Source organism: Pan paniscus, chromosome 9 (assembly GCF_029289425.2).
Source record: "Pan paniscus chromosome 9, NHGRI_mPanPan1-v2.0_pri, whole genome shotgun sequence".
Taxonomy (NCBI): domain Eukaryota; kingdom Metazoa; phylum Chordata; class Mammalia; order Primates; family Hominidae; genus Pan; species Pan paniscus.
The window spans coordinates 131,353,628-131,381,168 of NC_073258.2; the positions used below are offsets into that span (position 1 = coordinate 131,353,628).

The 27,541-nt window shown below is 40.3% G+C and overlaps 1 long non-coding RNA gene across 1 annotated transcript in view; it reads left to right on the forward strand.

Annotated features, from left to right (window-relative positions):
* Nucleotides 1-718: 718 nt before the first annotated feature.
* The window catches only part of LINC02873 (long intergenic non-protein coding RNA 2873), a 42,548-nt gene continuing 15,725 nt past the window's right edge, over nt 719-27,541 (forward strand). Inside the window, exon 1 of the long non-coding RNA XR_004665326.3 lies at nt 719-928. This is a non-coding gene — a long non-coding RNA (long intergenic non-protein coding RNA 2873). The remainder of the gene's footprint in view (nt 929-27,541) is intronic.

A 27,541-nucleotide genomic window follows, 5' to 3' on the forward strand; every position in this document is an offset into this window, starting at 1 on the left:
TGCCTTGCCATGCATGTGCTGGCTGGCACCTTGGGCTTCAGGGCCTGGGGAATTGTCATGGCAAATCCCTACCTGATAAAACTGCTGGGGGGAAAACAGGCTTTGATGCACATTCCCAGGACTCACTGCTGAGGATTGTGATTTTTTCCTGTGAGCCGTTGGCAGAAGCAGGCTCTATGACTAACCTCAGAAGGGCAAGGGAGCTTTCTGTTAACTGATCGCCTGCAGAGGATCAGAGAGGAATTCCTGCTGGACTCCCTGCTCTGGTCCACCCTGGCCTCGTTTTCCATCTCTGGATCCTTCCAGCCGTGCAAACATACACAGTGTTGCCATGGCGACTCTGGGATAGACACATGCATGAGAGAAAAGCGTGAGGCAAAATCTCTCCTCTGATGATTTGCTGGGAGGGAAGGAGGCCTTGAACAGGTTTCAAAAGCACCTTGTTTCACCCCCTGATTTTCACACGAGAGCGGCCACCCCAGCCATAAACACAGTGGCCTCTTTTCTTCTGCTTTGCTTGCTGAGGCGACTGCAGCTCTGGGAGACCTGAAGAGGCTCCAGGATGAAAGAGCCTCCCACCCTTAAACCCACCCGTAGAATGAGTTGCCAGTCATCAGGTGGGGACACCATTGGGTGGTGGATGATCAGGGCTGTCCCTGGTTATTAAACTCATTATGCTTTCACCAGGACCCCTCACTTGTCCTTGTGAGTTTCTGACATGGTCCTCCTCTGTCTCTTCCTCGCCAGCTTGGCTGCGACCCCTCGGGCCGGGGTCACTGGGGCATGGCCCACCAGTGGCCTCTCCATTCTGGCCCAGCTCCAGCCGTCCTGTGAGCTCAGGTGGACTCAGCTTTCCAGGTCATCTTGGAGGGATCTGGTCATGACCACATCACTCTGGAGTCTGGCTTATTTCCAGCATTTTTCCCAGGTGAAATCAGGCTTAAATGAATATTATGCAGTGACAGGAAAAACAGCTGCTGCCTGAAGAACACACACAGCAGAAGAGAAATGATGGTGGCGATGGAGGTGGGGTAGATGTTCAGTGGGAGGCCCTGGAGGTGGGGGTGGGGTCGGGGGAACAAGGGTAGGGTTTGTCAGCCCCCACCATGCTGGGTGTGTCCCAAATGCCTGTTCTGACTACTTGGTAATGTTTTTTGGGTGCTGTGCTGAGAAAGCCTGCGAGACTGCATGAGGTTCCGCAGTAGAGAGCCCTGGTGCTCCATGACCAATGCCTGTGACTGGTGCAGCAAGAGGGACGTTCCTCTGCTGAAATGAATGAGTGCATCTTCCCTGAAGGTGGATGTGGAGAAAGTCCACCACCAGGGTCCTGTTTGGAGGAGAAGCAGCAGATCTGAATGAATCAACTTTCATCAAGTCACCCCATGGTTCTAGGAGAGCCAGTCCACTTTGTCGTCAAGCCCCAAATTCCCTGGCTGGCACTTTCAGCCTCTACTTTGACCTGGCTCAGAGCAATTTCAACTCCTGTTCTCAGCACGCACCTCCTGCTGTGATAGGGCATGTTGCCTTCTTGGTCCTTGAAGGTAGCACCCAACACCTGTTTCCATGCTCTAGTCCAAGGCCTGCTCTCCTTCCTCTGGCTTCCTGACATCCCATGCATTGAAGGCCAAGTTCAGGACCGTGTCCTCCACACACCTTGTGGACAGCTCCACCCATGGTGGTCTCTCCTCTTCTGCCCCTTTCTCTGTAGTCTGTGCATTCCAGATCAGCACATGAGCTCTCTCTCCTGGCTTCCTTTGTGTTAGGCACAGATGGGAATCCAGGGCAGAGATGATGTTCTGCCCTTACTACCTTGCAGTAGACAGGATCAGACTTGTGGGACCTGCTTGGTTACCACCTGCTGAGATTCTATTTTCTTTTATAATTTTATATTGTACATGTAGCACACTCTTGGTTGCTTACCCAGTGTGCGTTCCTCTTCTCTGCCCTGGTCACAGAACCCAATTTTATTTCAGTTAGTGCGATGCCCCATTAAAAGGTATCCTTTCCATTTTATTATAAAGCTAAGAGTTAACACTGAAATGTGAGCAAACATGGACAGAGATGGACGTGTTACACATGTTTTCTCCCAATGTGTGGCTTGTCTTATTTTCTTAACAATGTTTTCCAAAGACTAAAAGCCTTTCATTTTGATGAAGTCCAATTTATCACTTTTCTCTTTTCTAGGTCATGTTTTCTGTGTCATATCTAAGAAGACTCTGCCTGACCCATAGTCACAAAGATTTTCTTCTAGGGTTTTTGTAGTTTTAGCACTTAGTTGTAGGTCTATGATCCATTTTAAGTTAATGTTTAGATATGGTGTGTGGTAAGCATCAAGGTTCAATTTTTTTTCTTAATGTATTATTGTTATGATTTTTGAGACAGAGTATGGCTTTGTTGCCCAGGCTGGAGTGCAGTGGTGTAATCACAGCTCACCGCAGCCTCAACCTCCCATTGTATTTTTGTTTTTGCAGTTGTTCCAGCACCATGTATTAAAATAACCCAGAGTTAACCTAGCATTAGAGACCTCTGTGGATTTGCTTAGGGAGCTCCAGAACAGTTGAAGTGGCATGGAACTTTTTGTGTGTATGTGCTCGTGTGATTTGGGGATGGAAGCGTGGTGGAAGTGGAGATGACTCACAGCTTTCACCAGATTCTGGAAGATGCCCTGTCTCCCAGAAGCTTAAACATCTCCACTGTAATGTAACAAGGCCTTTTTCTTCACCTCACTGAACAAAGGGAGCTACAGAGGGGAGAAAGGGATGTCAAAGACTGCGTGTGAGCTGCTTTTGAGTTCCTGGGAAGAAAACAATATGAACTTTGGGGAGTAAGCCTGTACAAACATACACAAATTATTCTTAATAATAGCATTAAAGCCGAGGCAGTAAAACTTTGTTAAATCTGATACTAGGCATCTTTTACACAGCACATAATTCAAAGCAACTCCACGGTTGTTTTAAGTTCATGCTTCTGGGCTGCTGTGTTTTAAATAGATGAACCTTACTGAGCAAGAGAGTTTAAAACCTAAGTTGAAAATGAAATTTTAATTAAGGGGATTTTGTGACTATGGCTAGAATGAGTATTCTGCATTCAGGATCTTATAGTCCTCAAATGTCAACTAGGTCTAATCACCAGAGATCACTGGCCCCCTCACTCTACTGGATTGGTCACAAGGCTCTGAAAACATGAGCTGCTTAACTCCCAGAGCTGCAAAATGTCGGTTTCCCTGGGCTAGAGCAGCAGCAGCCACTTCCCCACGAGGGTGAGGAAATTCAATATCTTCCTGATGGGAGACAGAGCCAGACTCCCACCGGCTGTTCTTTCACTCTAGCAGCTGCTTGCCCCACATTTTCCACGTTTCTGGTCAGGCCGCCCATCAGCCGACCCTTCCAAGTCACCGCTTCCTGAGAGCCCTCCAGTGTGACTCAGACCAATCCCATGGGGCTCCCTTGAGCCGTGGAAGGCGCAGAACCAGAGAGCTGGAAGGAATCTTGGACACGAGCTGCTCTGAGCCCTTTCATTTCCAGAGAAGAAAATTGAAGCCCAGAGAAACAAGGCCAGTTGCCCGAGGTCACACAGTTAGAGGTAGAACTGAAACTAGATGCTGGGTTATCCTGACGTGAGGCCAACATTCTTTTTATGATAGTCGGAGTAGAAAAATGGAAAAAAGCACAAACTTAGGGCTCAGACATACCTAGGTTTGGATTCTGACTTTTTGTTCACAATCTGTGGAACTCTGTGAAAGACACTTTACCTTTCTAAGCTTTAGTGCCCTCACTGGAAAACAGAGATAAATATGCGGCAAATATTAAGTTCCTTTTCTGGACTGGCACATGCTATTTTTGGTTCTGAGTACATAGCTGGGAATGAAACAAACCAAGTCCCTTGGCCCAAGGCATAGAACTTACATCTCAGTGTGTGAAGGATAATACCAGTGCTTCTGAGGTTATTGTAAGGATTCAAAGAGACAAAAAATGTGAATGTAAGCCCAGTTCCTGGCAGAGTAGATATCTAATAAATGGTAACAGCAATTACAATTATTACTTTATGTTCCAAATGTCAGTCTCCACAAAGAAGGCCAACTCCTGGGGTATAAGGGTTCTGTCTCAGTTTCCTCACCAGCACCCCAGTATATAGGACCCCCAGGAAGCCCTGACTATCTTTGGTGCTCAGAGTCCTGCCCTAACCTACTGTGAAACCCTTAGTTCTTGCTTCTGAATTCATCTGACAACCTATTGACTGATCTGTATGCTACCTTTGTTTCTCTGCTGGGACTCCTTTGGAGAGCCTGAAAGGTGGTCTTGCTGGGATTGGAGACCCCCTGTTAGCCCACTTTGTCCCGCAGCTCGGATCATCCCAGTGGCCTGCTTAGCTCCTTTGTGCTCCCCTGGCCTCTGAGTCACAGCCATTAGATACTGGCTCTGGCCTGCCATTTGGCTCCTGACTCCTCATGTGGGGTTGGTTTTCTCTCTCCTGCCCAGCCCCAGCCCTGCCTGGCCCCTCTTGAGCTGCCAATGATTCAATTCCTCTTAATAGTCCAGCAAAAGCCCTTAGAGCTGGAAGCAGTTATACCCTGCCTTGGTCTCAACCATGGCGAAGCCCATGGTCCATTCTGAAGTAACAAGACTCACACATAGGGAGAGAAGCCCTTGACTTCAAGGAACCACCCACTCTGTACTCTTCCCACCCTCCCCTCACATATGAAGCAGGGTGAGCCATGACTTGGGTTGATGGGTGTCATGGCAGCTTTTAGAAAGGAGAGGAAATGGGAATTTGAATGACCCTTGTACACATAGCGGAATGCTGCGATCACATGCCTTTCCTCTCATTGCCAAATCTCAGTGGTGTTCTTACAAATTTTTCCTAATATATTCCTAATATATCCCCATTCAACTCCCAGGCTCTCCAAAGCAGAGGATATTGGGACTGGAAAATGAGCAATATATGTTTAAGGGAGTATGTTTCTGTATAAGAAGCCAATTTCTGAATAGTTCATCCCTCCTCGCCTTCTCTTTAGTAAAGATAACTGAGACTCAGGTAATGATGGCCAGTAATTATGAAGCACTCAGAGATCCTGTTCTAAGTAGTTTACATATATTAATTTATGTAAGCCTCAAAACAACCCTATGAGGTAGGCACTATCAACATTCACTTTATTTCAGATGAAGAAACCAAAGCACCAAGAGCTTAAGTAATTGGTCTTAGGACACAGAGCAGGGATAACAATGCTGGCAACCTGGCTCCTGAGCCATTATGCAGTACCACCTATGATCTAGTTTCTGTTTAGTAGCCCAAACAAGAGAAATGTCTTTTATCTTATCTCAGGCAAGAGCGGTAATTTAACACGAGTATGCATTCCAGCCACATTTTGTTGTCAGAAACCGTTACCAGGGGCAGAAATGGAATGTGAGGCATGATGGTATGTGCCAGGCTGTGGTTTCTCTCCCTGTTGCATCAGGACACCTCCTTTCTCTCTTCCCTTGGAAAGTTAGGCAGCAGCCTGCTGTCTCTCCTCAGTGCCAGCCTCTGTGCATCCAGCTGGGGAGGCCCTCTCTTTGCTCAGATTGTCTCTTTTCAAAAGAACTTGGTTCCCAGAAGATTTGTAAATCAAGGTGTACTTGAAGGGGAAGCAATCATTCTGATTGGTAAATCGGGGATCAGGAACTGGGCAAGCGCAGCTCAGCCCCTCCCCTCTCTTCATGCTCCTTGTATCTACCTGAGGCACTAATATTCTGCTCTGCTTCTGCAGCAGAGATTTTAGAGGGTAGGTTCTGCTTTTGCTGATGGGCTGGAACTGCTATGGCTGAGTGGTTAAGTCTGTTGAATTTCAGAACTTGGTGTTAGGAAGCCTGTTATTGATGCAAATTTAGGTTACATTTTCGAACAGTTTTGTCAGTAATTAAGTTGATATTTGGATCTTCCAGTCTCAGTTGGTTCTAAACACAGACAAAGAAAAGAGCAGATAATTATTTTTCACCCCTCATTCCTAACCATTTCCTTTCCTATCACTGCAGTTGGCTGAATTGGTCAAGAGATATAGTTCAAAAATACATAGGTACATTTACACAAATATATGTAGAGAGCTAAAAACCAATAATCACAAGTATTTCAAGGAAGGTTGCATGTGGTGGTTTCATTACTTCTATCAGCTGAGTCTACTGTGTTTGCAAGCTAAAATCTGAGAAGGCTGAGTGTTCCAAAGTAAATTATCTATTGTCTGTGGGGCTAAGTTGTCTTTTAAAGCTGTCTTTTCAAGTAGGCAGAATGGATTGCAGAAATAGGAAAAGAGCAGTGGTAGTGCCAAAAGAATGCTGGGCTTGGGTCAAAAACAAATATGAGCTTTGATTAGTCTAGATTTGGTGACCCCATACCTTAGCACACAGGAAATAATTAATTAGAAAGATAAATAGGTATGTGTCATTTAAAATAATGTGTTCACTGCCACAATTTATGTAAAATAAATACCATGTTCCCAGGTTTCTATTTATAACAGGCATTTTCACATTCACCACCTCAGTTATTATCATGACCAACATTTTGAGGAAGCTGAGAGGCAGAGATTGAGGTTAAGGGACTCGTATAGAATCATATAGCAAGAGATGAGATCTGAACTCATGTTTATTCATAGCAGGGTATATCATCTTTCCATTATATGATGCTGTGGACACAAAATTGCATTAAGTGTGGACATAGTCACTAGTTTTAGGAAACTTAACCCTTGAACTGAAAGGATAACAATACACCCATGATAAGAAATTAACAACCAAATATGTTCAAAGAGCTAAAGGAAAACATAAACAAAAAAACTAAAGAAAATCTGGAAAACAATGCAAAACTGAAATGAGAAGATGGAAATTTTATAAAGGAACAAAACAGAAACTCTGGAGCTAAAAATATTGTAACTGAAGTAAAAATTTTAATAGAGGGATTTAATAGCAGATTTGAGCAGGCTGAAGGAAGAATAAGTGGATGTGAAGATAGGACAATTGGAATGATCAAGTCTAAGGAACAGAACAAAAAAGAATTTTAAAAAGTGAAAAGAGCCTAAGGGTCCTGTGCACACCCTCAAGTGGACCAACATATGCACTGCACGAGTCCCAGAAGGAGAAAAGGGAGAAATTAATAGAAAGGTTATTTGATGACACAGTAGCTGAAAATTTCCCCACTTTGATGAAAGATATGAATCTACAAATCCAAGAATCTCAACAACTTCAAGTACAATAAACTCAAAGAGAATCACACTGACATGTTATCATCAAACTCTTGAAAGTACAAGACAGAGAGAATCTTGAAATCAGTAAGAGATTGTGATTCATCATTGTATTAGTCCGTTTTCATGCTGCTGCTAAGGACATAGCTGAGACTGGGCAATTTACAAAAGAAAGAGGTTTATTGGACTTACAGCTCCATATGGCTGGGGAGGCCTCACAATCATGGCAGAAGGCAAGGAGGAGCAAGTCACATCTTACATGGATGGCTGCAGGCAAAAAGAGAGCTTGTGTAGAGAAGCTCCTGTTTTTGAAACCATCAGATGTCATAAGACCCATTCACTATCATGAAAACAGCACAGGAAAGACCTGCCCCCAAGATTCAATCATCTCCCACTGGGTCCCTCCCCCAACACATGGGAATTATTGGAACTTCAAGATGAGAGTTGGGTGGGGACACAGAGCCAAACCATATCAATCATGCACATCAAGTCCTCAATAGAATTATTAGCTAAATTTTTATTAGATAATTTGAAGGCCAGAAGGCAGTGACCTTAAAATGCTGAAGGAAAAAACTTGAAAACCAAAAATTGTGTATCTGGCAAAACTGTCCTTTAAAAATAAAAGGGAAATTAAGACATTCTAGTAAACAAAATCTGAAGGAGCTCATTTAAACTAGCACTGCCCAACAAGAAATGCTAATAGGAGTTCTTCGGAATGAAATGAAGGAATGCTAAATAGCAACTCAAAGCTGTATGAAGAAATAAAGATCTCCAGTAAAGGTGAATATATGGGCAAATATAAAAGCTGATATTATCATCATTTTGACTGATATTTTTACTTTTTATTTTCTATAGAATTTAAAAGACAAAGGAATAAAATAATTGTAAATTTCTTAATTAGACAATACATAAAGATGTAATATGTGACATCAATAACATAAAAGAAGAGGGCAGAGCTACGTAAGATTAGTTTTGGTATGTGATTAAGGTTAAGCTGGTATAAATCCAAATTAAATTGCTTCAACTTTAGGATATTATATATGACCCCCATGGTAACCACAAAAAATGTATCTGTAGACTATACAAAGAAGGAATTGAGAAAGGACTCAAAATGTATCACTATGAAATATCAGCTAAACCCATACAAGGCAGTAATGGAAAAAATAAAAGACAGAAGGCATTTGCAAAATGGCAAGAGTAAGTTCTTTCTAATCAGTAATTACTTTAAATGTAAATAGATTAAGTTCTCCAGTAAAAAGGCACAGATCAGTAGAATGGACTATAAAAAAAGATTCAACTATATGCTATGTGCAAGAGATTCACTTTAGATCTGAGGAGACAAATAGGTTGAAAGTGAAAGAATGGTAAAAGATATTCTATATGAATAGTCACCAAAAGAGAACTGGGTGGCTGTATTAATTCCAGGCAAAACAGACATTAAATCAAAAAATGTTCCAAAGGCAAAAAAATATGTTTTATATTGAAAAAAGAGTCAATTATCAGAAAAACGTAACAATTGTAAATATATATGCATCAAGCATCAGTGTTCCAAAACACATGAAGCAAATATTGACAAAATTGAAGGGAGAGATAAATATTGTTACAACAATAGTTGGAGACTTCAATATTCCACTTTTAATAATGGGTAGAACAATCAGATAATCAGTAAGGACAAAGAAGACTTGAACAACACTATAAACCAGGTAGACTTCACAGACATACATACAAAGAATATCACCCAACAATAGCAAAATATACATTTTTCTCAAGTATACCTGCAACATTCTCCAGGATAGATCATATGTTAGGCCCCAAAATAAGTCAATACATTTAGAAAGATTCAAATCATACAAAGCATCTTTTCTGATCACAATGAAAACTAGAAACAGAAGGAAAACTGGAAAACAGAAGGAAATATGTGTGGAAACTAAACAACACACCTTTTTTTTTTCTAACCCAAGAGTTCATCACAGCTTTATTCACAGTAGCCAAAAACAGGTAAAAATCCAAATAAATTTTCATCAAAGGGTGAATTGCAGTCCATCCATACAATGGACTTGTTTTGGACAATGAAAAGGATCAAATACAGACAGAAAACAACATTGATGAATATGAAAAAGATGGCATGCTGAGTGAAAAAAGCCAGACACACAAGGCTACCTCCTGGGTAAATCTATTTACACGATGCTCAACGACAGGCCAAACTAATCTATGGTGGAGAAAATCCAGAACAGTGGGAGCCAGTGGCAGTGAAGGTGGATATAAATGAGATGGAGCATGAAGGATCCTCCCAGATCAATGATGGACACACTTGTTAGCTGTCCATGAGAGGCACAATTATGACTGAAGGATGTTATTGAATGCAAATTATTAAATAGCCATTAATAACCATTCATCAATAGTGGCAAACACTAAATACAAGCAAATACCAAATACTAGTAAACTAAGTTCAGGAGCATTTTTTAAACTTTTCTTTTAAACATGTACACCAAATCCCAGTGACATGCAATTTACCTATATAACAAAACTGCACATGTACCACTGTACCATGCAGTTTCATTATATAGGTAAATTGCATGTCACAGGGGTTTGGTGTACAGATTGTTTTGTCACCCAGGTAATAAATATGGTACCCAATAGAAGTTTTCCAATCCTCACCCTTCTACCACCCTCTACTCTAAAGTAGGACCTGGTGTCTGTTGTTTCCTTCTTTGTGCCCATGTGTACTCAATGTTTAGCTCCTACTTATATGCGAGAACATGCAGTATTTGGTTTTCTCTTCGTATGTTAGTTCACTTAGCATAATGGCCTCCAGCTTCATCCATGCTGCTGCAAAGGGCACAATCTTGTTCTTTTTTATGGCTACATAGTATTCTATGGTACATATGTACCACATTTTCTTTATCCAGTCTACTGTTGAGCATTTAGGTCGATTCCATGTCTTTGCTATTGTCAATAGTGCTACAATAAACATACACATGCACATGTCTTTATGGTAGAATGATTTATATTCCTTTGGGCATATATCCAATAATGGGATTGCTGGGTTGAATGATAGTTCTGTTTTAAGTTCTTTGAGAAATTGCCAAATTGCTTTCCACAGTGGCTGAAGTAATTTACACTCTCACCAGTAGTGATTAAGCCTTCCCTTTTCTTTGCAACCTCACCAGCATCTGCTATTTTTTGACTTTTTAATAATAGCCATTCTGACTGCTGTGAGATGGTATCTCATTGTGATTTTGATTTGCATTTCCCTAATGATCAGTGATGAGTGTTTTTTCATATGCTGGTTGGCTGCATGCGTGTCTTTTTTTGAAAAGTGTCTGTTCATGTCTTTTGCCTACTTTTTAATGAGGTTGTTTGTCTTTTGCTTGTGTTATAAATTTTGTTTAAGTTCCTTATAGATTCTGGATATTAGACCTTTGTTGGATGTATAACTTGTAAATATTTTCTCTCATTCTGTAGTTTGTCTGTTTACTCTGTTGATAGTTACTTCTGCTGTGCAGAGTCTCTTTAGTTTAATTAATTCCCGTTTGTCAATTTTTGTTTTTGTTGCAGTTGCTTCTGTCATCTTAATCATAAAATCTTTGCCAGGGCCTGTGTCCAGAATGGTACTTTCTAGGTTTTCTTCTAGGGTTTTTATAGTTTTAGGTTTTACATATAAGTCTTTAATCCATCTTAAGTTGATTTTTGTATGTGGTGTAAGGAAGGTGTCCAGTTTCAATCTTCAGCATATGGCTAGCCAGTTATCCCAGCACCATTTATTGAATAGGGAGTTCTTTCTCCATTGCTTGTTTTTGTCAACTTTGTTGATGATCAGATGGTTGTAGGCATGTGGCTTTATTTCTGGTTCTCTATTGTGTTCCATTGGTCTATGTGTCTGTTTTGGTACCAATATCATGTTGCTTTGGTTACTATGGCCTTGTAGTATAGTTTGAAGCCAGGTAATGTGATGCCTCCAACTTTGTTATTTTTGTTTAGAATTTCTTTGGCTTTTCGGCTCTTTTTTGGTTCCATATGAATTTTAAAATAATAGTTTTTTAAATAATTCTGTGAAGAATGTCATTGGTAGTCTGATAGGAATAACACTGAATCTGTAAATTGCTTTGGGCAGTATGGCAATTATAACAATATTGATTCTTCCAATCTATGAGCATAGAATGTTTTTCCATTTGTTTGTGTTGTCTCTGATTTCTTTGAGCAATGGTTTGTAATTCTCATTACACAGATTTTTCACCTCCCTGGTTAGCCATATACCTAGGTAATTTAATCTTTTATGGTTATTAAGAATGGGATTGTGTTCTTGATTTGGCTCTCAGCTTGGATGTTGTTTGTGCACAGAAATGTTGCTGATTTTTATATATTGATTTTGTATCCTGAAATTGCTGGAGTTGTTTATCAGATCTAGGAGCTCTGGACAGAGACCACTGGGTTTTTTAGTTGCGGAATCATATCATCTTCAAACAGAGATAGTTTGACTTCCTGTCTTCCTGTTTGGATGCCTTTTATTTCATTCTCTTGCCTTATTGCTCTGGTTGTAATTTCCAGTACTATGTTGATTAGGAGTGATGAGAGTGGGCATCCTTATCTTGTTCCAGTTCTCAAGGGTAATGCTTTCAGCTTTTGCCCATTCAGTATAATGTTGACTATGGATTTGTCATAGATGGCTTTTATTATTTTGAGATATGTTCCTTCAATGCCTAGTTTTTTGAGGGTTTTAACATGAAAGGATGTTGAATTTTATCTGCATCTATTGAAATGATCATGTGGTTTTTGTTTTTAGTTCTGTTTATGTGATGAATCCATTTATTGATTTGCATATGTTGAATCAACCTTGCATCCCAGGGATAAAGCCCACTTGATCACAGTGGATTAGCTTTTTGATGCGCTGCTGGATTTGGTTTGCTAGTAATTTATTCAGGTTTTTTGCATCTATGTTTATTAAGGATGTTGGCCTGAAGTTTTCCTTTTTTGTTTTGTCTCTGCCTAGTTTTGGTATCAAAATGATGCTAGCCTCATAGATTGAGTTAGGGAAGAGTCCTTCGTCTTCAATTTTTTTTGGAAATAGTTTCAGCAGGAATGGTATCAGCTATTCTTTGTACATCTGGTATAATTCAGCTGTGAATCTGTCTGGTCCTGGGCTCTTTCTGGTTGATAGGCATTTTATTACTATTCAATTTTGGAACTCATGATTGGTCTGTTCAGGGTTTCAATTTCTTCTTGGATTAATCTTGGGAGGTTGTATGTTTCCAGGAATTTATCCATTGCTTGTGGATTTTCCAGTTTGCGTGCATAGAGGTGTTCATAATAGTCTCTGAGGGATTTTTTGTATTTCTGTGGGTTCAGTGGTTATGCTCGTTTGTCATTTCTCATTGCACTTATTTGGATCTTCTCTCTTTTTCTCTTTATTAGTCTAGCTAGTGGTCTATCAATCTTATTTATTCTTTCAAAGGACAAACCCCTGAATTTGTTGATCTTTTGTATGGTTTATTGCATCTCAGGAGCATAGTAAAAGGATTATACACCTTGATCAAGTGGGTTTTATTCCTACAACGGAAGGATGTTCCAATATCTGAACATCAATAAATGTAATATACCACATTAATAGAATGACAAAATACACGTAATCATCTTAATGTAGAAGAATAATTTGACAAAATTCAGCACACTGTCATGATAAAAAAGACTAAAAAACTAGGAATAGAAGGAAACTATTAGTAAAGGCCATATATGAAAAACCCATAAATAATGTCATACTCAATTGTGAAAGACTGTAAGCTTTTCCTCTAGGATTGCAGGAAGAAGACATGGATGCCTGCTTTTGTTATTTCTATTGAACATAGTATTAGAAGTTCTAGATAAGCAATTAGGCAAGAAGAAGAAATAAAATGCATTCAGATTGGAAAAAAAAAGTAACATTATCTCTCTTTGCAGCTAATATGATCTTATATGTAGAAAACCCTAAAAATTCCAAACACAAAACAGAGCTAATAAATGAATTCATTAAACTTGCAGGATACAAAACCAATGCATAAAAATCAATTGCATTTTTATTTACTAGCAGTGAATAATCCAAAAAGAAATGAAGAAAACAATTTCATTTCTAATAGTATCAAAAAGAATAAAATATTTAGGGATACATTTAACCAAGGAGGTAAAAGACTTGTATGATGAAAACTATAAAACATTGCTGAAAGAAATTAAAGAAGACATAAACAAGTGGAAAGACATTTCATGTCCATGAATCAGAAGACTTACTATTGTTAAGATGACAATACTTCCCAAAGAAATCTGCAGATGTAATGTAATTCTTATCAAATACCAATGGCAGGTTTCTAAGAAATAGAAAAACCCATCCTAAAATTCACATGTAATCTCAAGAGACTCTGAGTAGCTAAAATATTTTTGAAAAATAAGAACAAAGTTGAATGAGTCACACTTTCTGATTTCAAAACTTATTTCAAAGTTTAAGAAATCAAAACAGTATGGAACTGGCAACAGAACAGACATACAGATGGATGAAACAGACTAGAGAGTTCAGAAATTAATCTTCTCATATATGGTCAATTGATTTTCAGTAAGGGTGCTGAGAAGATTTAATAAGGGAAAGGACAGTCTTTTCAACAGTTGGTGATGGGAAAACTATATGTGCACATATAAAAGAATACAGTTGGACCCCTACCTAACACCATATACAAAAATTAACTCAAAATACCTAAAGTAATAAACATCTAAATGTAAGAACTAAAACTACAGAGCTCTTAGAAGAAAACATAGGACAAATCTTCATGACACTGCATTAGGCAATGATTTATTGGATATGACATCAAAGCATAGGTAACAAAAGAAAAAAAATAGATATATTGGACTTCATCAAAACTAAAACCTCTTGTGCACCAAAAGACACTATATCAAGAGAGTGAAAAAGCAACCCACAGAATGGGAGAAAATATTCATGAATTACATAGCTCATGAGGGATTAATATCTAGAATATATAAAGAGCCCCCACAGCAACCCAATTCAAAAATGGGCAAAATATCTAAATACTTAGATATTTCTGCAAAGAATATATATAAATGGCCAATAAGCACATGAAAAGATACTCAACATCACTAGACATTAGCGAAGTGTAAATAGAAACTGCAGTTAGTCCACTTCATATAGGAGAAATGTTATTTAAAAAAAGGAAAAATAACAAATATTGTTGAGGATGTAGAGAAATTGGAACCATTGCACATTGCTAGCATGAATGTTAACTGTCACGTGTGCTGTGGAAAACCATTTGTTCCTCAGATAACTTAACATAAAATTACCACATGATCTAGCAATTCCACACCTAGATGTATACCCAAAATTACTAAAAGCAGGAATTCAAACAAAGGCTTATACACCAGTTTTCATTATAACTTTACCCATAATAACCAAAAGGTGGACACAATCCAAATGTCTATTAATGAGATGGATGGATAAACAGTATCTGGTATATACATACAATGGAATATTATTCAGCCTTAATAAAAAATGAAATTCAGCCAAGAAGCAATGGGTCATAATAACTCATCCAAATTCTTTTTTTCTTTTCTTTTTTTTTTTTGTTTGAGATAGAGTCTTACTCTGTTATCCAGGCTGGAGTGTAGTGGCATGATCTCGGCTCACTGCAACCTCTGCCTCCCAGGTTCAAGCGATTCTTGTGCCTCAGCCTCCTAAGTAGCTGGGATTACAGGCATGCACTACCACTCCTGGATAATTTTTTTTTTTTTTTTTTTTTTTTTTTTTTTTGTAGAGACTGGGTTTCAGCATGTTGCCCAGGCTGGTCTTGAACTCCTGACCTCAAATGATCTGCCTGTCTCAGCTTCACGAAGTGCTGGGAATACAGGCATGAGCCACCACTCCCGGCCTCATCCAAATTCTTTTTCCTCATTCTCCTCTGTGGTCAATAGCATCTAGAGTCTTGGCAAGATGGCCAGCTGAGCTTTGTGGTCCGTATGTGAAATCACATGTGGATTCATATGCATAAGCCTTAGAAATAGTATGCTAAGTGAAATAAGCTAGACACAAAAGGACAAATACTATATGATTCCACTTATATGAGTTTCTAGAAAAGGCAAATCCATAGAGACAGAAAGTAGAATAGAGGTTACTAGGGGCTGGGGGCAAGGGTTAAAAAAATATTGGGAGTTATTGTTTAATGAATATAGGGTTTCTATTTGAAATGATAAAAAGTTTCTGGAAATAGTGGTGATGATTTCACATCATTTTGGGATATCCTTAATGCCACTAAATTGTAAAATTGTACACTTAAAAGTAGTTATAATGGTAAGTGTTATGTTTATTTTACCATAGTTAAAAATCTCAAAAGGATTAACTATCACTTAAAAGACAACTATAATGTTATGAGTAATATTTTAATTTGTATTTTCTGAAAAACAATGGATCATCCAAATTCTTTCGCCTGTTCTCCTTTATGATCAGTAGCATCCGTGGCCTTTGCAAGATGGCCAGCTGAGCGTTGTGGGACAGTCTGTCCCATATGTGGGGCAGTTCTGTCATTCCCTCAACTCCCCACCTGCCATATATGTGAGTCTAGCATACAGATATTTGCTTTAAAACATACATATATATATATATTTAGGTTTTGCAAATTGGGATGTGGACAAACAGTACATATATATAATGCAGCAGCAATTTTTAAAATTACTCCCTCTGAAAAGCAAGTTAAATTGAGGATTCATCTTATAATTAGTGATATATGTAAATTAAAAAGATATACTTGTGACTCCAAAATATGAATGATATGTGAAGGTCATAAAGGACTAACAGAAAGGAACTAATTAAGAAAACAAGTAAGGAAGACTTCTTGGTGCTAACTTCTGGGGCTGGCTAGGAAGTGGCACAAATGAGAAGAAAGGAGTGTTTGCCTTTTAAATAAAGAGAGTAGATTAAGTAGAGAGTATTTCTATACATGTGTCAAGAAATAATGTCAATCAGCACTAAGATCTTTATAGATGTTCATCCATAACCCTCCTAACAAGAGTATAAGGTGGATATTATCATTAACCCCACTTTACAGATGAAGAAATTCATACACAGAATGAATAATCCCTACAAAGTTTCACAGCTAGTAAGTGGCAGAGCTGTGATTTGAACCCAGGTAGTCTGTCTAGAGTTCACCCTCTGACTACTACTAGCTCTACCTGCTTTGGTTAGGAGTCATTAAAATACAAACAGAAAAAGAAAGAGAAAGGAAATATGTAGTTACTGGATGCTTAAAACTACCAGCAAATGATCATTGAAATTATGTACAAGACACTGACTATTCATTGACCAACTCCAACACATTGGCTTCAAAGACACTACTGCTTGGGGATACTGAGACAAGTGAATACTAATATAGGAAGTCAGTGTCAATCTGGGAATGCATTAGAGGTGTTACATGTAGAATTTAGCAAGCAGTTAGTCTGAGTATGCCTTATTGTATCTTTGGCAATAAGATGAAAAGTTTAGAGTGTAGTTAATGAATTTATAATGGTCAAACACCACAACCAAGAAGAAAAAAAATTCCTATTACCATGAGTAGGCTAATTCTTATGGGTATATTTTGATCAATGAACAGTGGAAGCACTGTTGGACTTCAGGCCAGTAGTAAGTGAAGGTGCCTCCCTGTGTGTATGTGTGGCGGATCTCTCCAGATGGAATGAATCTCAGTGTGTTTTGGGTGTGGGGATATGAGAACGTCTTGGATATGCAGGAGTTATTATGTAGTCATAGGTGAATTATTAGGTGCTTACTTTCATGATTTTCACTTTCAAATAAGAAAATTGAGGCTTAGAAAAATGAAGTAACTCTCCCGCAACTGCCACCCCAGTACAGGTCTGTCTGACTTGACCCCAGTGCTCTGAACTGAAGTTAAGGCAGTCTGAGTGCTTAGCCAGACATATTTCTGGAGCTTTTCTCCAAAAAGCTTGGCAAGTTTTGTGTTGTGCTTTAGTAAGGGAGGTATTCTCTTGTTCTTTTATGTGCTGATTAATGCTTTAGAGTCATTCCAAAGGGAGGCCTCCAGGGATATAGGACTTCCTGTGTTACCCACAAGCTTGATATGTATATCTTATATGTCTTCATATAATTAGCTGATAAAAATGTTGAATAAGAGATGGCCAGAACTGAGTAGTATTTCAAAATAACCTCAAAAGACTGGAATTAAGGGCCAAAATCAATAAGATGAAATTCAACTGGTAAAATGTCAAGTCCTGAATTGGTTTAAAGAAAAAATCAGTTTACATAAGTATCACGTGGTAAAGACCTGGTTTGAAATTTGGTTGACTGCACACTTAAGATAAACCCACATTGTGAAATAATGAAGAAAATAGAGCTTGAATTCTTAGGTTGCATTACAAGCAGTAGTGACAAGAGCAGGTGAAATGGCAGACCCATTGTACATGGGGCTAGTACCCCATCTAAAAATTATATTTGAGTCTATATAGAGAGAGGCATTGCCAGCCAGATTCTGGTCAAAGGGAGAGGGATGGTGACTGTTGAAAAAATCATGAAAAATAAGGAATAATTCAGGAAACTTGAGGTAGTTATAGAAAGGTCTGAATAAGAGAAGCCTTGAGGATAGATAAATTACATATTTTCTCTTGGAGCTCACCAGAAATTCTGAATATCTCCCTAGCCAGCAGGCATAGGTGTGGAGAATCATGAGGAAAAGAGAAAGGAAATGGTAGAGGAAAAGGAAAGGGGGCTATCTCAGTCCATCTGTCCCTTTCTAAACCCACACATCATACTGCCATTAAACTATGTATGTCTTGGGGCAGTGAGGCCTTCACATCCTGGAGTCTCAGTTGGAAATGGGGCTCAAGCTCCTTTTGCTTTCAGCTTCCCACTCGGTCCATCCATGGCCAGTATTCTTTTGCCTGCCCCACCCTAAGGCCAAGACTTGGGTAGGCATTGGTCTCCTAACAGAAAGAACCCATGGAGCAAACTGTCCAGATGCTATGTGGTCTGCACATTAAGGTATTTTGTAATTCTCTATGATCCAAGCTGACCACATATGGTTTCTGATACTTACAGGGAGTGTTCAGAATTTAGAGTATCTTTCTTCTTTCAACAAAGTCTGCTGTCCTTCTGAGAACCCAAGAAAGTCATCTTTGATGCTCATTGCATCTTTGTTCTAGTAGATAGATACTTGCCTCTCTTCAAAAGCAATTGATTCTATAGGTGGGAAGCTTAAGAGAACAATCATTTAAGGAAAATAAAAAATGCATTGGTTTAAATATTATTCCTAAATAATAAAGGTGGTAGGTAATGTAAGGTGGGGAAAGAGAGTGGTATTGGAACTGAGGAACACTAGACCAAAGTGAAGTGTTACAACTGAGCTCACATCTTAGAATTTTTAATAAAGAGTTGATAAATTAATGAATAAGGGACAAGATTTTTCTAGAATCAATACATTTGTTCCAAAGATCAGAAATGTTTTATGTGGGCCCCAGTTAAAGTCAAATGCTGGAAAACAGGAAGTACTTGATAAATGTCTGTTGCAGACAGGATATATTTAAGAACAGAACTATTTAAAATAATTTCAACTTTTGTTTTAGATTCAGAGGGTACATGTGCAGGTTTGTTGCAAGGGGATATTGCGTGGCACTGAGGTCTGGGGTACAAATGGTCCCATCACCCAGGTAGTGAGCACAGTACCCAAAAGTCAGTTTCTTTTTCTTTTTTTTTTTTTTTTTGAGACGGAGTCTTGCCCAGGCTGGAGTGCAGTGGCGTGATCTTGGCTCACTGCAAACTCCGCCTCCCGGGTTCACGCCATTCTCCTGCCTCAGCCTCCTCAGTAGCTGGGATTACAGGTGCCCGCCAACACGCCTGGCTAATTTTTTTGTATTTTTTAGTAGAGACGGGGTTTCACCGTGTTAGCCAGGATGGTCTCAATCTCCCGACCTCACGATCCGCCCGCCTCGGCCTCCCAAAGTGCTGGGATTACAGGCGTGAGACACTGCGCCCGGCCCCAAAAGTCAGTTTCTTAACCCTTGCTCCCTCTCTCTCTCCACCTCTAGTGGTCTCCAGTGTCTATTGTTTCCCTCTTTATGTCCATGTGTACCCAATATTTAGCTCCCACTTATAAGTGAGAAGATGCGGTATTTGGTTTTCTGTTCCTGCGTTAATTGCTTAGAATAATGGCTTCCAGCTGCATCCATGCTGCTGCACAGGACATAATTTCATTCTTTTTAATGGCTGTGTAGTGCACTATGGTGTATATGTACCACATTTTCTTTTTCCAATCTACTGTTAATGGGCCCCTAGGTTGATTCCACGTCTTTGCTATTGTGAATAGCGCTGCCATGAATGTCTGTAGAGCTGAACTATTTTGTGTAGAAGATATGCATACTGGGAATTAAAAGAATGCAAGGAACTGTGCTGCAGCTGGGGAAGTCTCACTGCACTTGGATAAGGGATTATGGTGAACGTTCCTGAATTAACTGTTAAGAGGTCCATGTCCTTTATCATCACCAAACTCACCTTTATTTTTGTGGGATTTACATGGAAAAATTAGATTAGTCAAGAGGTTGAATTAGCCCTCACCATTAGAGATTAGACATGACCCCCCATTACCTATAAACTCACCTGTATCCATTCCTGTCTTCATTAACTTTCTCCCAGCCTTAGAGAGCAATGAGTACTTTCTTAACCTTTTTGTGCTTTCCACACACCGTTAGGTTAAAAGACTCGAATGTGTCTATAACACCAGCAAATAAGTATAGGGGAATGACTTTATTAGAAAAGCAATGCCTCGGTGTGTATAAAAAAAATCTCCAATGATCATCTCTCCATTGCCTTCCATTAGCATGATGTTACTGTTTGAGTATTCACTGCCCTAACTACATTCTTTTACATACTCTTGCAAAGCTCTAGCACGTTTAAGGAAATACATGATCCTTCTTTTGCGCTAGGTTGACACTATGCTTGGTCTGTCACTTCTCATTTACAGGATGTTGGACAGAGTTGCTGATGTATAAACCACAGCCTTCCAAATCTTTTCATTCAGCATTGTGCCTGGCAGATGTTGGCAACTGTAATATGCATAATTGTATCTCATACACAGATCACAGTCTGGTGGCACACTGGTTTGCAAGGCGGAGACGAACCCTCCCTCCTTCAGTGCAGGCTAACGCATAGATTGTGTCCTTGCCCAGTTCCCTCCTGATTTCTTTGGGACTTCATTTTATATTGCTTTTCTCTCCCTTTATTTTCAACCCATACACCTCTCGCTTTGGCTTGAGACTCTTACCTTCACCCTGTTCTCACTCAGTCCCAGATACCTGTGAATCTCTTTTCCTTTTTCTAATTTGAAGAAAGGTCACGGACCCTCATTCTGCATAACCCATTCATTCTTCAAACCACTGCAGCTTGGCTTCGAGGTACATCTACGGAAATTTCTGTCAATGCTCACCTTCTAACTTCCAACTCTTTCCAGGACTCTTTTTAGTGTCAATTTTTACTGAAATCCTGCTGCATTTGCTCATCCTCATCACTCCTCCTTTGCAAAATTTCTATTCCCTTGTCTTTTGCTCCATACCTCTCACATGCCTTCTCTTTCCCTCATGCAGTTCCTTGCCTTTGCCTGCCCCTTAAATATTGATGTGTCATAGGTTCTCATTCATGACCAGCTTCTCTTCTTATCCTAACCCTCTCCGGGGTGATTTAATCCACCTACAAGGTTTTAACCATCACTTATATGTGGATGATGATCAAGTCTAAATTTCCAGCCCACACATTTCTTCTGAGATTCAAATCCAACCTGCCTGAAGTGGATCTCCTCATCCTATAAAATACACCTGAAATTCTCTATCTCATTTGATGGCACAACCGTCTGTATAGTCAACCAAGATAGAAATCATATGTAGTTGTTGACTATTTCTACTGTTTTTCTTTTCTCAGAAGCTCTTGAACAGTCTTTTCTTGTCTATTCCTACAGCCAAAGTTTTATATCAGATCCTCATTTTTTTTTCTGCCCAGATAATAGAAACAGCCTCAGGACTGACCCTGCTGTGTCCAGATCCATTCCCCTGCAGTTCACTTTCTGCAGGGCAGTCAGAGTGACCTTTTTAAACTTAAACAAAGGACGTCACCACTCCCAATGATTTCTCCTTTGACTACAGGCTCCATGCAGGCCCGTGTGTCTCTCCATCACCTTCCTCTCCAGTGTCACCTCCCATCACTTCTAGGCAGAGCCCTTTCACTCCAGCAATGAGCAATGGTAGTAGAGATGTTCCCCTACTCATTCTGCTCCGCACCCTGGAGCCCCAGCCCCTGTCTTCTCTGTCTCTCCCAACTCTGACAAAAGCTTGCATGTTCCTCCTTCAGGATTCCATACACACTAGATCCACCAGATACAATTCACACCCTCTGCCCGACCCTGCTTGCGTGTGTTCTGGGGACCAGGTATTCTTAAGTGCTCAAGGAAGATCATCTGAAGACATACATCACTCATTATATTGATTTTGCAAACTAATTTTTCCTATAACATTTATTATTTTTAAAGTGATTGAAATGCTATAACATACTCAGTTCAGAAGACTTGGAAGAATAAATGTCACTCACTGTAGGGGTGGGTTGCCCCTACACACCTGTGGGTGTTTCTCGTAAGGTGGAACGAGAGACTTAGGAAAGAAAAAGACACAGAGACAAAGTATAGAGAAAGAAATAAGGGGACCTGGGGAACCAGCGTTCAGCATATGGAGGATCCCATATGGAGGATCCCCTATGGAGGATCCCGCCAGCCTCTGAGTTCCCTTAGTATTTATTGATCATTTGTGGGTGTTTCTCCAAGAGGGGGATGTGTCAGGGTCACAAGACAATTGTGGGGAGAGGGTCAGCAGACAAACACGTGAAGAAAGGTCTTTGCATCATAGACAATGTAAAGGATTAAGTGCTGTGCTTTTAGATACGCATCCACATAAACATCTCAACGCTTTACAAAGCAGTGTTGCTGCCCGCGTGTCCCACCTCCAGCCCTAAGGCGGTTTTTCCCTATCTCAGTAGATGGAGCGTACAATCGGGTTTTATACTGAGACATTCCATTGCCCAGGGACAGGCAGGAGACAGATGCCTTCCTCTTGTCTCAACTGCAAGAGGCATGCCTTCCTCTTATACTAATCCTCCTCAGCACAGACCCTTTACGGGTGTCGGGCTGGGGGACGGTCAGGTCTTTCCCTTCCCACGAGGCCATATTTCAGACTATCACATGGGGAGAAACCTTGGACAATACCTGGCTTTCCTAGGCAGACGTCCCTGCGGCCTTCCGCAGTGTTTGTGTCCCTGGGTACTTGAGATTAGGGAGTGGTGATGACTCTTAAGGAGCATGCTGCCTTCAAGCATCTGTTTAACAAAGCACATCTTGCACCGCCCTTAATCCATTTAACTCTGAGTTGACACAGCACATGTTTCAGAGAGCACGGGGTTGGGGGTAAGGTCACAGATCAACAGGATCCCAAGGCAGAAGAATTTTTCTTAGTACAGAACAAAATGAAAAGTCTCCCATGTCTACTTCTTTCTACACGACACAGTAACAATCTGATCTCTCTTGCTTTTCCCCACAACTCACCATCCTACTAGTCCTAGAAACTTCATTATTAAAATATCAACAGTGGAAATATTTCCATCACTTTTGTGTGTGTACACATACACACAGATTTTTAAGTAATGTGGTGTCATTCAAAATATCCTGAGCATTTAACATGTGCCAGGAACAGGCCCTACCCTCATTCAACTATAGTCTAGTTGGAGAGTCAGACATTAATCAAAGAGTCACACAAATAAATGCAAGTTACAACTTTATTTATATAGTTGAGAAATGCTAAGAAGGCGAGGCCATGGAGCTCTGAGGACATAAGATGAAGAGAACTGACCTCGTAGGAGATGAGGATGAATGAGTTCAGATTTAAAAGAAACTAGGAGTTAACTAACTCAGGAGGGTTGTGTATTGTTGAATTTCTGCGTTGAAAGCTTCTTTTCTTCCTTTAGGATTTGCACTTAGCAATAAATTGCAAACAGTTTCCTGGTAAAAATTCTTTTGTGACATACACGTATTTTAGGTATAATATTCAATCATATGGATATATTGAAGTTTAATAAATCCCCTAACATCAGATATTTAAAAGTTTCCTACTTTTTATTATGAATTATGCTGCAATGAATATTTTTGCACATATGTATGTCTTTATGTATGTCTCCAATAATTTCCTAAGGACATATTTCTACAAGTGGGAGTGCTATGTCAAAGGGTGTGCATATTAAGGTTTTTGCATTTGGCTGCCAAATTGCTCTCTGGAAAGGCTCCACTGGTCTGCTTTTCCTTCCATCAGCCACAGCCGGGAATGCCTGCTTCTCGCCATGGTCACCAGCACTGCGTCCTTGCTTCCTTTGGTATCTTTACAGATTTTAATTACCCCCAAAATCATATCTTACTGAAGTTTTAGTTTTCACGTCTTTGCTTCCCATCAAGGCTGAACTTTTAAATAAATTTTTGGCAGTGCAAATTTCTTTTGCTAGCTGCCTATTTTGTCACCATATTATTTTCAAATTGTCATTTCAGATCATCATTTTAAAATTGCGTAAGTGTTTGTTTCTCAATAGATCACTGAGGGCAGAGACTCTTTTTTTGCCCAGTATATTACTTTCAGCATAGTAAGTATTAATAAGAGTATTTTTGAAGGTGATTTGGTTTCTGTAGCATCACCAGTTACCTGACCAGAACGAGCGTGCAGAATCAGGATCGCTTCAGTCTTGTTATCCCAGACAGTTGCCAAGATTAGAGAATCAATACCTTCTTTCTAGATCACATGATTCAATCATATGTACTATTTTTGCTTCTAACACTGTATAACTCCAAGTACCTAATCTTAAAGACATTTTAAGTATAAGAAAGAACCAAGCTTAGTGGTCTACAATATCTCTTTAATATTGTCTTCTCCTTTAAACCTCTGGCTCCCTAAAGGTGGTAACAAAGCCTGTGGTTCAGGACACCCTGGCTCTTCCCAGAGAAGGGCAATGGGAAGATATTGGGTAGCTGATGACTCTCAGCTGTGGACCTGACATCTCTAGGGGCTAGGAATAATCAGTCTTCAATGCCCAGAAGAGAACAAGGATGGCTGAAAGGATATTAAAGCAGATGATGAAAGAAATGACTTAAAGATCTGTGGGTGTTTAGCTGATAAAACAAATGATTTCAGGAGTGAGAAAATACAAAACTTGTCCTTAAATTCATTTTAATTAAAACACAAATTTTTCTTATGTAAATTGGATATAACACTATGGATTAATAAAGGACATGATTTACTTTGCACCCGTTACTATTGCTTATAAGTTGGTTCATTCACTCATTCAACAACTATCTAGTAAGTTCCTAACAGGAGCCAGATACTGTGGGAGGTGTTACAAACTGGAAGGAGAACAAGACAGCCATTACCCCTGCTGTCACAGAGCTTACAGCGGATCAGGAACAGAAACTGGCTGTGCTCTGGGAGGACATAAAGTGTCATGTGTAACACACCGACTTTGTCTGAGTGGCTTCATTTATGGTAACAGTGGAAGAGAAGGGTCTAGAAGAATTTGTGAAAACACTGTGTTAATGACAGTGCTGGTGCCAATAGGAACCACAGGGAAAGATCTTTTGATAAAAGGTAAATGTAACCAGATGCTGGATTTACTCAGTGATGTTTAAATTTTAAAACAGTCCACTTAAAACTATGCATCTTTATTGTCAAAATGTCTTCATGAAACAAACAAAAAACCCATTTTGTTATCTTGAGTCTAAAGTTCTCCATCTTTAATTTTTCCTTTCCTTTTGAACACATTATTTGTGAATGCAGGTGTTCCTGGCATGCTGCTCATGAATGAAGGGACAGACTGCATTGGAACTCTAGCTCTTGTTCTGCATGCCAGGTGGGAGGAAAGACCGATGACTGACTGCAAGCTGCAGGGAAGTAGTTTTTGGTTCAACATTAAGGTGAAGAATTTTGTAATGAAGGAAAAACAGAAAGGAGTTTTTTTTTTTTTTCCAGAATAGTAGTGAGCTGTCTCTCTGATAATAATGACAATGCTGCAATAGCAGTGACCATTTTACTGTACACTTACTACCTCCCATATGTGTGCTCAAAGGTTTGCATGCATTATTTCATTTGATCCTCTCAAAAATAGCTAAGAGGTATTACAATCCATTTATATAGACGACGAAACCAAGGATGAGCGAGGCTGAAATATTGGCCCAAAGTCATGAAGTTACAAAGTGTCGGCACCAGGGTTTAGGCATGGAAGCATCTCCTCCCGAACCCCTGTTCTCAATTACTGAGCTAGTCTGTCAGGTTTTCATCACTGGAGGGGTTCAAGCATAAACTGGATTATTGCATGAATGAAACAATAAAGAGAGAATTCAAGCTTCAGATGAGGATGGAGGTCACAGGGCTAGTTAACAGCAGAGTCAGTAGTTCCAAACATTTTTAGTAATGGATTTTGTTGAGAATTTGACAACAATCTGTGGGCTTTCTCAAAAAAAAAAAAAAAAAAAAAATACATGGGTGCACACAGGTGCTACCCATTACAATGTAAAAGTTTGAAGATGCTCATGAACCTTTTGATACCATCTTGGGGTTCTAGACTGAAAGCCCTTGCTTGAAAGACACTTTTGCTCTGAGATTCTATATGCAGCTACATGCTTTTGGAGGTGAATTTCCCTCCAAGTTATGACTACAGGTGTTGAGATGGTGCTATCACCTTGTGGCACTATCAGCAAAACAAAACACTGAGACATCTCTCTTCCAGAAGAAAGAGAAGCCTTCATTCCACATTTCTCTAAGTAGGCTTTGTGTGCCGCTGAAAATCTCTCCCTTGGCTGTTACAACTTCAGGTGCATTCAGAATGACTCAGAAATAGAGACCCAAACCATATGTACAGTCTCCATTCATATTATTATTTATAAGGCACAGGAGCCTGTCTCTCCCCAGCAAACCCCATTGCCAATAAAGAAGTGAAGGGAGACTGGGGAGGAGGGGCAAGATCATGGAGTGAAAGTGTCTGTGCAAGGCAATATTTTTATATGTTGTTGATTTCTGGTTCCTGCCTGGCCTGACAGCGCATGTGTTTCCAATTGGGAATGAACACGTAAGCTCAGTATCTAGAGAGAGGCTTATTGGGTGAAAGACCCTCCTCTCCTACCCTGCATTCCACTCCCACCTGCACTCAAGCACATGGGAGCTCTGGTACTGGGAGTTTGGAAAACATCCCACAGCTGGCCTGAGCTCCCTCAGTCTGGCACCATCTCAGAAACACGTATGTGTGTGACTGTGAGTACATGTGCATTGTATGGGGGTTCACTTAAACCTTCTCCTTTGGACATTTGGGTTGCAGCCGTTTCTGGGAGATTATGGATGCATGTTAGGGCCTTCTGGGTCTGCTGGGGAAGGCCATGGTGTTTATCCTCTCCTCCAGCCTGCCTTCTCCTTTAACGCATTGTTACATGCTTAATTGCTTTGGCGCTGGTCCTTCGAGCGGCTCTCAGCACAGGTTTCTGATGATTCCTGCAGGGAGGCTCTGTGGGGAGGTGGGTGCCAAACAGGAGACAGAAGGCCAAGGGGTGTGCAGAAAACAGGTTTTTCCTCTGGCCCTCCTTCTGCTCTGCTTCGGGCCCTCTTATCTCTCATCTAGCCTGTGGGAATAGCCCCCAACTCCTTTCTCTGCCTCCACTCTTGCTCCCATTCAATTCATACTGCACCCCGCTGCCAGAGCAACCTTTTGTCAAAGGCAAAAGTTTCATTATATGGCTTAAAAGCCTCCAGTGGCTTCCTGGTATCTTGTTAGAAACAATAATCACGATATCTTCTACCAGTTTTGGAGCCCTCCCTCCGTGCCAGGTACTCAGCAAAGGCACTTGCCATGCACTCCCTCTGATAATCTTTCCAACGACCCTGCCAGGCACGATTTATTGTTCTCCGCACTTTATGGATGAGGAAGCTGAGATTGCGAGTATGTAACTAACCTGACCAAGGTCACAAAACTGGGAAACAAAGACGTTGTATAAGGTTGCGGGGCTTACAACCTGCCCAAGGGCACCCGGCAGCGGGAGGCCTGAGGAGTTAACTCCAGCCAGGCCTCTGCTGGCCAAGCCATATGCCTCGGAGAGAAGCCCCTTGTCTAAATTGTCCTGTTTTCAGGGAGCAACACGAATTCTTCAGCTCTTGACTTTCCGCCACCTGCTGATGCTGCTCTCCAGGCTGTTCCTTTTGGTGCTGGTGTGACGTGAGCTGCTAGGGATACAGAGATCATCAAATATGGCTGCT